The 15,871-nt window shown below is 36.0% G+C and overlaps 1 long non-coding RNA gene across 1 annotated transcript; it reads right to left on the bottom strand.

Annotated features, from left to right (window-relative positions):
- Positions 1–1,099: 1,099 nt before the first annotated feature.
- On the bottom strand, positions 1,100–14,249 carry LOC145692523 (uncharacterized). The gene is made up of 4 exons (XR_014132620.1): positions 14,127–14,249; positions 9,253–9,299; positions 4,577–4,742; positions 1,100–1,234 (listed from the first exon to the last, which is right to left on the bottom strand). It is a non-coding gene; the product is annotated as an uncharacterized LOC145692523 (long non-coding RNA).
- Positions 14,250–15,871: the final 1,622 nt, after the last annotated feature.

Raw genomic sequence — 15,871 nt, 5'->3', positions numbered from 1 at the left:
ATGGCGTCCTTCCTGAAATCATGATGCATTATCAACTGCCGGAGGTGGAAACAGCAGTGACTGATTTCATTTGCCTATAAAAGGTATTATCGACATGGAATCGAGAAATTGACAAGAAGATGGCTGTAGACAATCCAACACAAGGGGTTATATTTTGAACGTTAATCTGCTTCCATTGCACTGTAATAAATATAGATATGTTCATTGCAAGATTTACATGACTCAGACTTCTAATAAAGTTTAAGATGAATCAAGAATTCGTCTCTCGCCACCGATATATATGTCATGTGAAGCAAGATGATTAATAATTAATAATATTATCAGTTATCATTTAATGAATCTGCTACATAATAATAAATGATTACTAGCGCAAGGTGAATACATTATCAGTTATCATTTAATGAATCTGCTACATAATAATAAATGATTACTATCGCAAGGTGAATACAGACGTTATGATCCGATCCTGTCAAATTTGTTCCATAAGACTTTTTTAATTGATTTTGAATTTACCGTTCCTTTCAGCAGCGAGACTATATGAGACGTGAGCTTAAAGTTTAACGGGGAATCCAAGCTTTTCTCGTGAATCGAACTCGGTTCTCCTACGCCAAAAGCGCCTACGGTAACCGCTTAGCCACGAGGGAGCTCTCCATAAGACTGACCCTTCTTCGCTTTCACTTGGAATACGATATATGAAACGGCGCGGTGGGTTGGTTGCATAGCTTCGCTGTTCTTTCCTAAACTTGGGGGAGCGCTGTGGCTCAGTGGTAGAGCGTTCAACTTCGGTACTTGGGGTCCCTGGTTCGATACCACTTCGCGCCATGTGGACCTTGTGGTGGACAAACACTGTGCTCGTGGGTTTTCTTGGGGTTCTCCCGCTTTCTCCCACTTTCTTCATACCACCATTTCATTCATTTCTCATCGTCACCGTCTCCTTTAGCCTAACCGGCATAATTGTGGGACGTAAAATTTAAAGATTTCATTTCATTTCTTTCTTGAACTTATTATTCAAGAAACAGTTAATGTTGATGAATTTAAATATGTTTAGAGATTTGAATTGTAAAATTATGAAAAAGAAACCATTTCTTTAAATATTTGTTTCATAGTTTTATTGAAACAGAATTATTCCATTATCAACTAAATAACAGCTTTAACAACAACGTTTAAAGTGGGTAGCTCTAGTTTATGCATGCTCCCAAAGCAAAGTACCACAATTTTCTGTGCTTAACATGACCTGTAAAAGAAAAAGAGAAACTATTAATATGTTACTATCACAAACTTTGATATTTTAGTAATTACAAAACATTCATTGATTGGTTGTATGCATAAATTAGTGAGTTTGATTTTCGTCTTATAAAGTACCGTAATTTTGAAAGATGTGTTCTACTATTTATATAAGTTCTGAAGTCTGGGCCGCTCCAGAGCTAAAAAAATGATTCAGTTGATGAGTGCATTTAAACTCATGCAGGATCATCTCACATAGTGTGCAGTACAGATCCTTCTAACCCACAATTATCTTTGCGTATGCGAAATCTGGAACGCAATTATCATTAAAAATTTTACAATACGAGTATGATTTAGTTCAGTTTTTTTTTTTTTTTTTGTTTGTTTGTTTTTTGAAAAAAAATCTTTAAAGATAGTTTTCTTAGGTTAGTATGAATGAAATGTAATTAGAAGTGCATCACTTCCCAAGGCTAAACAAATGAAAACTGCAAATCCTGATTAATCAAAATGGCCCCCGTCTCCAATCACGCACTTTCGCCGTCGCTTAGCCAACGACGGGACTTCGTCAGAAAAGTTGGCCTAGTGTGAAATCACAGACGCGAAGAATTTCTCAACCGCAAACTGTTCCATCCGATCATCACGAATGGTCTTCTCTCCCAAGAGGTGATCGAGATGCAGGAACATGGTAGCCATTGTAATTGGAGAATATGGTGAATGGTGAAGGGTGACTCATATAGACAATCCTCTGCGCGACAACATGAGAGTGCATTTCCCTGCAATGTGAGAGCGTTATGTCTTTTGAACATTGTTGAATAAGTTTCTGATACATTTCGTGGAGTTCAGCATTATAACAATTTTTTTCGATGGTTTTACTTAGCCTGGGAAAGACATGACGGATCACTCCCACGATAGGTCATCATACCAGCAGCAACGGTACAACACCTGTTGTGAATGGAGAGCTGCAGAATTACTTAAGATTTTGCGGCGGGGGAGGGGGGAGGAAGAGCAAAACCCTAGATGTCAGTAGATTTTCAGGTCTTTCATTGATATTATCATATGGATTAATATGTATAAAAATGTCCAACTCAGGGAAGGCAATTGCCCCTCCGTGGATCCCCAAATGACGCCTCTGGTGGAGAGGTGGTTTAGGAAACAGTATATTCAGCGACAAGTACTATCGCTGTACGACCAACAATCACCAAAGAAAGATAATTAGGATTACGAATTAGATCTCTGGGTTTTCGGCATCTATGGCTATGTTAACTCGTCACGTATGAGGGATGAGTTCCCCCTCGTTGATTACGTGCCCGAGGAACTGGGGAACAAAAAAGGAATGGGAAAGGAAGGATGCGACCAGGGACTACTAAGTGAGGTACCATTCCGGTATTTAGCTCATGTGAATGCAGAAAACCCAGGAAAACCTCACTCAGAATAGCTGGACTGAAAAAGCTTTTACTTTTTTCGACAGTGTACCGAGAATCAAACTTGGGGCCGCTCGCACCAAAGGCGTTGGCGAGACCACAAGGTCATAAACAAAGGAGGAAGAAAGTTGCTTATCAGTTTTAGCGACACTACAGGTTCCTCTCTACAAAAAGTAAAGGAGGAACTGGAAGGATATAATAGGGGATCGATTACGGGAGACTACAAACGTGTAAAATTCTATCATTAGTCCTACGTGGAGTGTCTAATAATTAAGAGAATATAGTTACTAAATAAAATAAATTGTAACAAAATTACTAATAATAAATATTTCTAAGCATTTCATTCAATTAACATGGAGATAATTTTTTCAGCTGCTCATAAATCCCCACTAACTTAGGAATTTTTATTTTTGATGATTTACTTAGGTAACGATATCAAAAACGTAGAAGTTTTTATTCCAATTCCAATTACGTAATACATGAGATTTAATGTCCAGAAAACACCCACTTAAATAATATGGGAATTTTATCATCTTCCCTTTCCCCCTTCTGCAAATGTAAAAAAAAAAAATATACTTTTAACAATTGTCCTGTTGATTCCTCTCCTAAAACTATAAGCATGCCTAATTTCAACTTTCCATGTCAACCGAAAGTACCCTTGATTCTGTGTTAGAAAGTCAGTCCATGTGGCTTTTAAATGTTAGAGACTAGCGTTCGGCCGTCTGAGAACCTCGCCCCTAGACCTCGTCTTTGCTCTGCTTATAGTCTCTCATCTCGTCTTTCAGCCTTTATTTCTTAATACTCTGCTTTTGTTCTTGCGTTTTATATTTACAGAAGTCTTTGTTTTGTCATCCACAAAATATCAATTTATTGTACGGTGTTCAAATGTTGAATACTGATTTTGCGAGCTCTCTGTTTATTCGCAATTTTTAGTTTTGAAAACAGGAATTTAGACCTTCTGTCAGGCCAGATCCCTTATACACTCAAGAGAGAGTTCCATTTTTATGTAACTGTCGAATTTCTACACCACTTTTGAGGTATTAACCTGGCTTTTTTTAAAATATAAGTTTCCTCTGTAGGAACAGTCCTCTGCATAGGGTTAATATAAAGTTGGACGTGATTTTTGTTTGGGCAGGTCCCTAGCATAGTGCCAAGTGGAAGTTAAACGGGATTTTTGATTGAACTTTTCGGTTTCCGATACAACCCTACTAAAGTTGGATTTTTTTAATTTTTGTTGATTTATTTAGATAACGCTATCATAAACCAACAAGCATACCAAATTTCAAGTTTTTATTCCAATTTCAATTAATTTAAACATGGGAATAGGCCTACATGTCTAAAAACTGCCCATTTACTCTTCCCCTCCTTAGACCCCACAGAAAACTAAAAATTTCACTTTTGGCAATTTTTCTATGGGTTAGTTCCGGGAGGTTATAAATGCACCACATTGCATCATTGTAGTACTATCGGAAGTGGCTAGTAATTATGATGTGTAGAAGGTTTTTCTACATGGTGAGGGTTTTTCAGTTCGTCACAACACCCTACTAAACTTGGATTTTTTTTATATTTTTGTTGATTTATGTAGATAATGCTATCAAAAACTTATAAACATACCAAATTTCAAGTTTTTTTTTTTTCAATTTCAATTGCCTAAAACGTGAGATTTAATGTTGAAAAAAGAGACTGAAATGAAAAGAAAAAATGCCCATTTAGGTGTAAATAACATGAGGAATTTTCCCCCACTCGCTCTTCCTTCTTACCTCCTGAAAATGTAAAAAGATATACTTTTAACAAAATTCCTGTTGGATTGTTTCTTAAAGCTGTAAGCATGCCACATTTTAACTTTCCACGTCACTGATTTCATGCCACTGAATCAGTTGGTATAGATTTATATATTAGAGGAAACATAGATAAAGTTGAATATTCCTTACATTGTTGTGCTACTATTTGTGGTACTGCTCCCACCATTTTCTCTGGTACTTTTTATTTCTTCTCTTTGTCCTCGCTATTACTTTTATTCGTAAGGCATTCACATTTGCCCTCTTTTTCTTTGCAAGGACATACAGACTCACACTCGCAACTGGTGTCGTGTTTTACCTGTGAAGACAAATAGGTTTCATTTTTAACGTTATAAGAACATAACATAATTTAACATAACTTATACATTAAGGGCATAATATGTTTTTTTTTTTTAAGGTAACAAATTGGGTCCCTTGTTTGTAAAGGCAAAAGTAAAGAATTACCGTAAACTGGGGTTACTTGGAAGATCTAGGGCTACTTGGAAAACTGACATTTTTGGTGTTTAATGAGAGAACTGTGACAGATATGTCGTTTTTGTTCGTACCAATGAAAAGTAGACACCTGAAAGAAAGAATATGGATGATCACAAGTGCTGTCTCTTATTTATAGACAGGTTTAAAAATTCTCACCGCAATTGATACTTTTTTTTGTATTTTTTCAATTTTCTGTAAATTGCCCCTGTTTTCGTAATGAAAAGTGATTTTAACCTGGATGTGCTAAATATCATTGCTTTCAAAAATTTTCTAATGAGACAAATCATTTTTACATTTCCGCTTCCTTTCTGGGATAATTTGTGGCCATTTTTTATTTTCTTTCGTTTTTCTACTAAAAATGATGATACTGATCAGGGGATAGACAACGATGACATTATTGAAGTTTTGCCTGAATTTACCTACAACCGCAGAGAACAAGTTCTTTTTCGATATGACTTTGCAGCAAAGAATTTCAATATGCGAATTTTTGTCCTCATCGTGTTGTGTTACATTATTATTATTATTATACTCGTAACAGTACAATATATTTTTGCAAAGAGTTAACGTAAATGTACACTTGCAAAAACGGCATCAGGTAATTTTGAAAACCAATGTAAGGCAATTACTGACCTGATATATATACATAAATTTCATAAAATTATGTAGGGCATGTTTTAGTTTCTTAGTGGTATTTGCCAAAATTTCCCTTGCATTGTTAAAAAAAACTACCGTCTATAAAAGGATATTGCGAAAACTTTTTTTTTACTGGTTCTGTAGGCCTTCAGGAAGACAAGCTTACCACTGTAGTTAGATTAGATTGGTTCAATAATTTATTGTGTGTAACTAAAACGTTGTGCAAAAAAGTCTCTTTTCTTTATTTAAAACAGCCTAGGAACAACTTACTATGAGAGAAACATAGGCATGTTGCATATCAGTCTTCTCAGGAAAGTGTGATTTTGCAAGTGGTTCTTTCCAAATACTCCCATCCGTTACACATCTCTTACTGCTATCGAGCTCCTCCGTGGCCAAGCGGTTAGCGTACGCGCCTTTGGCGCGGGAGACCCGGGTTCGATTCCCGGCGGGAGCTCATGTGGTTCGGATTCCACGTTAATCAGTAGGTCCACGTCTCACATAGCCTCGGTGCTGAAAGGGACGCTAAACTGAAATTCAACTCAACTCTCTTACTACTATGAAAATGCATATATTTTCCAAGTAGAACCACTTTGGGGGCTACTTGGAAACAGCACATTTTGGCTCCTGGGAAGCTTCAGTATCAGTAAAATTTTGTTGTGACTGCAGGAAAAGGTAACATAGATTAAGCTCTCGAAACATCACAAGAAGAAGAAATATTAATTGCAATAAACAACAAGGGATAGTATGATAAAGAAAGAAAACCCAAGTAACCCCAGTGCATGAAAAAAGCAACAAGTTTTGTCTCTCATTTCTGGAAAGCAAAAGGAAAGAATTACGTAACCTCTGCCCCAACACTTTATTTTTCATACTTCAATTAGTTATTTTATGCATAAATATGAGAAATCCTGCTATGCGGTCTGTGCGTCCGCCTATCAGCGGACAAAAAGACCACAAAAATGCTGATGGATACAGCTTTTAGAGCTTCAGCGGTAAAAAGTTACCGAGAAACGGTATTTTAATATAAATTCAGCGTCCACCACCAACAAAAAATGTTCCTATCTCCGTTGTCTGTCCCAGAGATAGAACGTCTTTTATCTCATTGTTGCAACTAGATAGTTCCGGTTTCAATGTTGATTGTCATAGGGTAAAAACACAATTATGAAGCTAGGAAGAAACAACCTTTTCGAAAGATGATTCAGTGTGCCAACAATAGATCCCATCTACACAGTTATCAATGTATTGAAACCGGAGGAGATTCAAAATTCTACAATGGCCCGGTTCAATTAATCCCCAAAAGAGCAGAAGCGGGACATAGAGGCAGGAAACTGTCTGTTGATGTGAATTCAATGTCCCAATAATATGTTTAATCTCGGAAGTAATCGTGCTATTGTAAAAGGAAGTGTCTGATATCTTTCATTTCCGGTTTCAGTACTGATCGCCACCGAGAAAGAAGAGAAAGAATTTCAAGATACGGTCTTTTCCATACGCGTTCAGCATTCCAAAAGCAGAAGCAACCAAGACCCTCACCTTTTACTGAAACCGGAAGTAGTAGAAATTTACAACTTCCGTTTTAAATATTCATTCTCAAAGAGCCAAAACGATAATAGTCTGAAATGTTATTCTATGAAACTAATGTCCGAAATAACATGTGAATTGTTTCCGAAGACCCAAATAATAAGAATAGCTTCCTCGTGGCTAAGCGGTTAGAATACGTGCCTTTGGCCTGGGTTCAATTCCCGGCGGGACTTCATGTAGTTCGGATCCCACGTTAAGCTGTAAGCTCACGTCTCATATAGCCTCGCTGCTAAAAGGGAAAATAAACTAAAAATTAAACCAAATCAAACCATATATAAAGAAGGAATTTTTTTTAGGGCAAAAGACCTTGTAAAAAGGAAATTTATTTAACGGAAATATAAAGAATTTCAATAGGAACTGGATTACCCTTAGAGTGCACTAAAAGGAGAACAAGGGCAAGCGGACAAAAAGACCACAAAAATGCTGATGGATACAGGACATCTACTGAGGCAAGAAGTGGCAGGGTTAAAACTTATTAGAAAAGAATCCCAAAAAGAGGGAAAGAAAATAAGAAAAAGAAAACATTATAATGCCACTTTTGGTTATTCTGGTCATATTTCACCTTTTTTTAAAGTTTTCTATCTAAATTTCCTTTCACAGCTTAAGATCTCCATCTGTAGCCCCTTTTACAGCTTAAGGTCTTTATCTGAACCTTCTTTCACAGCTTAAGATTTCCATTTGAAACTCCTTTCACAGCTTAAGATCTCTATCTGAATCTCCTTTCACAGCTTAAGATCTCTATCTCAAGCCTCTTTCATAGCTTAAGATCGCTATCTGGAGCCCATTTCACAGCTTAAGATCTCTACCTGAAACTCCTTTCAAGCTTAAGACCTGTATCTGAATCTCCTTTCATAGCTTAAGACCTCTATCTGAAACTCCTTTCACAGCTTAAGATATCTATCTGAAGCTCCTTTCATAGCTTAAGATCTCTATCTGAAGTCCCTTTCACGGCTTAAAATATTTATCTTAAGCTGCAATCACAGCTTAAGATCTCTATCTGAAACTCCTTTCATAGTTTAAGATCTATGTCTGAAACTCCTTTCATGGCTTAAGATCTCTATCTGAAACGCCTTTCACAGCTTAGGATATCTATCTGAAGCTCCTTTCAGAGTGTAAAACATTAATGTTCAGATATTGAAAATGACTCTTATAGTGTGCAATAAAACAGTGTTCTACTTTTCCATGAACTTAAGCCTATCATATAGCCATTATGTCTCTTTTTTGGTAATTGGACTTGGTTCTTTTGTGCTCTGAAAGCCCAAATTGAAGTTCCCAAACCAAGAAACCGTTTACTGAGTGAATGTAGCACAATTTATCATACTCAGATGACAATGGAACTGATAAAAAGGTGGAACGGTTATGCATTAATTGTGTGTGTTGCGTATTCTATACAATGGAAATAACGGAGATTATCAATGCTCTTAAAATCTAGCAATGTCGAAATGGCCTACGTATAGGAGAATTGTTGAGAAAATGTATGGACAACCAGTGAAAATATCCTACTATTCGACTATGTAAAAATCAAGAAGGAAGTACCACAGCATGATAACATGTTCTTTAGGTTTTAAAATATGTTTGAACTCTATTTTCATTTCTAAGATGGAGTACAAAAGGATAAATATACAGACAAACTCAACATTTTATTCAATATGAATTGGTGACATATGGTAGAACGAGGTATATGTAACGGTGCCGTGACTCGAACCGGACCTCCCCAGATAAGTCGGTGACTTAGTATTTTTTATCATTTAGCTAAATAAAACTATTTTTAAAAAAGTTCAGCATTCATGTTTCAGTCATTTGAGTAAATAATGATTTTCCCTAAGAGCCCATCATAACTCCGAACTGCCTAATTCTGACCAAAATGAGAATCGAACTCGAACTTGTTCTCAGGTACGAATCATACACCAACCTTTTAATGTTATAAATTCTAGAGCTCGTCCATTTTCTTTGCCGGAACTGACTGATGCACTACATGAAGGATTGTACAGTATTTTCTGGAAATTATTCATGATTTATATGCATCTGTCCTAAAAGTGGTCTCACGCCTTAACAATCAGGGAACCTGCATTTCTCCAGGAGACTTCCATTGTCGATAACCATAAGTATAATAGAAGTTTACTTACTCGTGACAGTAGTTCATGTCGAGAATCCTCCATTGGTGAAGCATTTGCTGTAAAAAAAATTAAAATAAAAATATTATTCTTATGTTTAGACTGATTCTAATGGCAATTGTTTCTTCAGTAGAAAATACTTGTAATAATAATAAAATAACGCATGTAATAGTAAGTTTTCCGTATGCCTTATTCCATCTTTATCTTTTCACCAGGTTTGAGAGATAAAGCCTAGATATTGCTCTGAGAAAATCTAGAATTATTCTGAGATAGACATTTCTGATGATTCCATTGAGATCGATCAAGTAAACTGAGCATTTATTTAAAGAAGGACAAATGAACACACATATCATGCTCTTTAGAATTCTACACTACTTTATAATTGCCAGGTAATAAACATCTATTGGGGCCTAACGTTTCTTGTCGTAGTTCGTATTGTTAGAAATTTACCAGTAGATGCCAACAGTGACGTATTGCGTCCATCAGTAAAGTGCACGTTCTGCTACTACTCTATGAATGGACGTTCTGTGTACGTCGTTATCAGGAAAAGACTGCTACACTAAATGAAAAGGTGACACCTACAAGATATTTCCACAGTTTAATAAGGTAGAAGCAGATCTCCGTGCAATACAGTCTTGAAATGTGAATAGTGTGTTGGATGATGTCTTAAAACAATCATCTAAGTAATGGGAATCGTGTCACAGGTGATGCTAGGTTTGGCGTAGACCAAAGGGCAACAGAGATAGCACGAGGATGGTCGCATCAAAGACCGTCATTTCCAGACTTTATAAAGTCATTTGTTACAAGAGAAATAGCTGTGTGTATGTGGTAGAGGTCGTGGAAAGTAACAGTTCGAAAGAATCGGTACATGTTAGAGATGGAACAGGTGACGAACTTCGGGTCACTTCATACACATGGAGAGTATGTGGGAAGCTATTGTAACAAACACAATTCTGTGCTTTGTCTCTCTCTCGCTCTCCTCTCAAAGTATAAACAAGTAAGACTTACATTAAATCTTTTTTCTTATGAAGGATTGCCAAAAATAAATCAAGTCAGCCAGTAAAATTCGTATAAAGACTGAACCAAGAACTTGTATAAATCAGTGGCGGCTAATGGAAGTATTACAGCGTTGCGTAGCGATTAAAATATTACAAGAAAAAATATAATTAGCAGTAGTAGTAGTAGAGAACAGAAAAAAATATTTCTTATATTCTCATATATATTTCAAATAACATTTTTCTTCTAGAAAATTCAAGACGAGCAGAACAAAGAGAAACGGAAGATGGCAAAAAGCATATTCAGATACTGACGAAAATTAAAGTTACACTGATACATTTACTGTTGAATATATTTCCTTAGATGCATTAAGTTCTGTGTGCAATTTTGTATTTACATACTTAACAAACCAACTCTTTGTATCATGTGTTTTGTGACTTTTTATGAATTTTGTATTGATTTTTGTAACTTATGTATATTATTTAAAAAAAAAAGAATTAATATAGAAATGATAGGATCTTGCAAGTGATGAAATTATTCACATCTCGGACACGTATCTTAAAAACAATGATTTACTAATTCAGATCCTTTTTACACTTTCCTTATGGTCATTGCTTAATACTGATGAGCTACGTACGAAAACACTGAGAAACTCGTATAAAATTTTGCGACGAGATAATTGCTCATTTAATTATATTTAGAGTAGAATGTATGTTCATATAACAATTAGTGTTATTTCCATGTGCTTTCTTTTTATTTCTGCGTATTGGATAATTGAAATGTTCTTTCCATTTTGAAGGAACATTTGTGCATTTGGAATATTTTGAAAGAACAAGCAGCAACTCATATAACAATATTTCTGTATTGTTATATGAGTTGCTGCTTGTTCTTTCAAAATATTTCAAATGCACAAATGTTCCTTCAAAATGTTTCAGTAAATAACTGAAATGTTCCTTTTTCACAGCTTCACGAAACCTCCTATATTTTTTCGTCGGATTTCCTATATTTTTTCATTAGCATTGGAAAACCTGTAACTTACAAATAAAATAAAAAGAAAGAAAAGCAATTAGCCCAGCTCTCCACTGAGCAAAAATTTGCAGTTAAAGCTGAGACAAAACAAGCAAAATGGCAATACAGGCGAGTGTTCGAAAAAAATCCGGTTTAAATTCACAGGGCATCTTATGGCAGCAATATTGTTTGCACTAGATATATTTCCAAAGTTAATTTTAAATTTTCCTAGATAAATTGTGAATAAAGCGTGTTCAATTTACATTTTTCATAACACTAATTTCTACCACGAACTGTCTTCAGTCTACGCTGCAGAGGAATTTCGATCAGTGTCAGGGATTGGGTTTGCTAGAATGGATTGTTCGCAATAATCTAGAAAAATTTATTTAGTGAATCTACAAAGTTTCTGAAGTTAATATTAACAGTACTTATGACATTAGCAAAAGGAGAAAGGCATTTTTCCACATCGAAAAGAATTGACACTGTCAAGGAATTGAATGTCCCAAGAAAGGTTATATCAATTGGTTATGCTTTCCATCGAAAAAGACCTGACAATAAGAATACCAGAGTTCAGACCAGCATGTATTAGGCATATTTGCCTCAATCAATGAGACAAGAATGGACATACTAATTAAATAAGATGACTAATCGGATAAAATATTCTGCATTATAATTTTTTATTTTTTAAAAAATATAATTTTATTTAATTTTACATGTCAATAGTATTTGTATCTAAAGTTATGCTGATTAGGCAATGAGTCCAGTTTATATCTTCTGTCACCGATCGTTCGTACTGCAACACCCGAAACTACAATCTATCGGCCGCCACTGGTATAAATACTGCTGAGCCCAAACAGTGTTCTGTTAAAAAAATTTTGTATTGTCTGTGTTCAAAACTATTACATTACTTTTCAGTGTCGCAAAACGAATAAACAAGAAATTATATTTGAAATAGTCAAGACATGTTTCTTGAATAAGAAATGTCAAACCGAGTATTCGACTTCCAGTAGTGGATATCATGAACTAACTACAAAATTCTGTAGCAATTCTGCACAGTTGATATGTCTGGTGCTTCCGGACCACTGGATCTACCTGGATCGCAGGTCTGGAAAGCGAGTCCCAGACCCGATCATCAGCACAAAAGTCGTAACACGTGAGCCACACCATAACTGGTACATAGACCAATTGGCAAAAATGAATTGATCTCTCACTCCATTCCGAATTCCTTACACGTTTGCTACATCTTCTGGAGACTTTGTGATCGCCATAGCGATTGGAACGAAGGGATCGGTGTCAAATATAGAAGTAGGAGGAGAGAAAATAGAACAAGTGACTAGTTTTCGATACCAAGGTAGTAGTATTAGTGATGATATGAAGTGTAAGTGTGAAATAAAAGCAAGGGTAGGAATAGCGAGAAAAGCTTTTAGGAGGGAAAAAAATACTATTTTATGGGACCTTGAATAAAGAGTTGAGAAAAAGATTCATAAAAAAAAATGTTTCGTGTGGAATATTGCATTGTATGGGTCAGAGACATGGACATCATTACGCAAGAACGATGAAAAACAATTGAAAGTTTTCGAAATGTGGCTGTGGAGAAGAATGGAGAGGATTAACTGTGTCGAGTGGAAAATGAATGAGAGTATCATAGAAATGATGGGGATAAAATGACAATTTTAGATATTATTAAGAAGAGAAACTGGTTGGCACATTGGCTAAGAAGGAATTGTATAATGAGGGACATGCTAGAAACTGTGGTGCTAAGAAAGAGAGGAAGGGGTCGAAGGAGACTACAATTAATGGGCTATATCAAACCAGAAAAATAGTACGTGAAGACAAAGAGGTTAGCGGAACAGCGTGGAACATGGAAGCTTCTAGGTTGTGGCAAGAAACTTGCGTAAAATGGCAGAATACCTATGGTGAAATGGCACTTTTTTTTTTTTTTTTTTTTTTCAAAATGACAATGAAATGAAATTTACATCTTTCAGTTTAACGTCCCATTATGTTGCCCTTTAAGCTAAGGGAAAAAAATGAAATGAAATTTTTAAGGTTTACGTCCCACGCTTATGCCGGTGAGGCTAAAGGAGACGGTGATGATGAGTAATGAATGAAATGGTGGAATGAAGAAAGTGGGAGAAAACGGGAGAACCCCGAGAAAACCCACGCACACGGTGTTTGTCCACCACAAAGTTCACTTGGCGGGGGCTGGGATCAAAACTGGGGCCCCAAGCACCAGAGGTGAACGCTCTACCACTGAGCCACCGCGGCCCCTTTTAAAAAATTGATCGAGATTGATCGTTTGGTTCAAGAGTTATTAAGTTTTATTTATTTTTTAATACTTCCTTCGCCTTCCTCAAGCTCTATCGTCAAAGTGAATAGATAAATTCCATCCCAGGCCTGAATCTCATCTATGTTAAAAATTTGACCGAGATCAATTGCGTGGTTCAAGAGTTAAGTTTTATTTATTTTTGTATATAAATCTTCCCCTCCCCTAGCTTCTACCGTCAAAGTGAATAGCTAAAAACACTTCCAGGTCAGAACTGCTTCTGTGTCAAAAATTTGATCGAGATCGATCGGGCGGTTCCAGAGATTAAGAGTCAGAAACATAGTTACTTATTTTATAATGTAGATTAAAATTAGGTATAATAAAACTTAATTGTCGCAAAGTAAAAGGGTATTTACACGAATTTGAAGTAGAAATTACAAAATTGAGACAATTAAAACTATTTTCAGAAAGAATAGAAAACTAACTCCCCGTCAATGGGCTAAAAAAAAAAGACAAGGTAATCAGATATCAACTCCTTTATACCATGTTCTAGAATTATGTAAAATTAATGCTTCAATAAGTGCTTTATATTGTGAAGTTAAAAAGCAAACTTACTTACCTACAATTAGCAAGACACATGCGACAAACAATGTGAATGTGAGCAGCTTCATGTTTCTAATTCGAGAAAATAGTTCTGGGAACTTCAAAATTCGAATCGTATATGACAAATCTATGATTTTGTTGTCCTAGTCCCAAGATCAGTGTGACTGCAACAGGTGCAGAATGCACATATATACCATTTTGATTGTATACAAAAAAAAAAAATTGTTTACTTTACTGTTAACCTTGATTTTTTTACGATAGGAAGTAAACTTATAATCACGAAAATTATTTTCCTATAATAATTGCAGATATAGCCTGGATTTTAAAAAAAATCATTGAATTTTTCAGTGAAATTTTGTTACATATTGAAAAGTGGCGGCACATCGTTCCTTGATGTTATCTCGACCTTCAAATGCCGTCGGTCAAACATACAGATGTTTCCTAATCTAATAATAAAACATTGTTCCAATGGCAGGAAATACCACTTAAAAAGAATTTTTTTTTTTTTTTTGCTGGGTTTCAGTAACAACTACATGCAAGGTATGAGTGAGAAAAGGTGGCCTCTGAATACAGCATCCTACTTCTATAATGAACGAAAAATATCGCTGGCGGATGTTTACTGTAGATGCATGTGTAAATTGAAGTTACATTGTACATCCTGTTTTTTTAATTTTCAAATATACTTTATTATCCTCAGAAAAAATATATTAATGTATACTTAGGTTAGTAACAACGTTTACATTTCAGGCCTGCACGTAGGTGATTTCTATTAGACTACCCTAAAATGTCCAGTTATCTATTTGTGTATATGTATGATGTACAGTACTCAAGTATATGTATGATATATATGTACTCAAGGCAAGCCCCCAAAAATAATCTCGCCCAATTGCGCGGTCTTAATGTTCTTGGTATTGGCCCGCGTAGCGTAGTCGCTAACGTTCTCGCCTTCGTTGCAAGCGGTCTGGGATTCGATTCCCAGTGAAGGCACTCTGTGGAAAAAATGTAAAACGCTTTTTCAGGCCAGCCATCCTGAATGAGGTTTTGCTGCGTTTTCCTCATTCGCACCAGGCAAATATCGGGGTGGTACCTAACATATAAGTCCCAGGCCACTTCCCAAATCCTTTCTTCCTTCCCTTTCTCCGGAAGTGTGCTCTCCGAGGGACGTCATCCCTCATACGTGACGGGCTACAAGCCCACACATCTAAAATCTGTTCTGGCTACAGGCCTGTTACAGATTCAAATTCGTTAGATTTGTGTGTTGATGCCCTGTAAGAATCAATGCAGCTAACCTAGAAACATAGTGGGAAACAATAGGCAAGTTAGTCAAATACCAGCGTTGGTCCCGCCTTGTAAATAAGCCCATCGCAGAGCTTTTGCCAATAAACTTGATTACAGACGTTGTTGGTACGAAAGAAGTAAAATTTCGATTGGTAATGCCAGGTAGAAACAGGTGGATTAATGACCACAAGTGATTGTATGGCCAACACATACAAACTTTAAACTACATTAGGTCAACCATGCCAGGCATTAGCCTACGCAGCCTAGTAGTTTAGTATCGCACACAAGACGAGAAGTTTTTCGAGTCTCATGATCAGCACTACTTCCCCTAAATCTTATATCTCAAATAATGTTTTAGTGTTAAACGATTCATAGAATAAGTACGGTAATTGTATGAACACAACGAAAAGTATTTAATCAACGTTTAAAGACACGCAAGTCTACTCCAATAATAAATAGTTTTAATATTGTTATATCACACCC

Source organism: Thermobia domestica, chromosome 1 (assembly GCF_964235325.1).
Source record: "Thermobia domestica chromosome 1, izTheDome1.hap1.1, whole genome shotgun sequence".
Taxonomy (NCBI): Eukaryota; Metazoa; Arthropoda; class Insecta; order Zygentoma; family Lepismatidae; genus Thermobia; species Thermobia domestica.
This window is presented reverse-complemented; position numbering and strand designations above follow the sequence as displayed.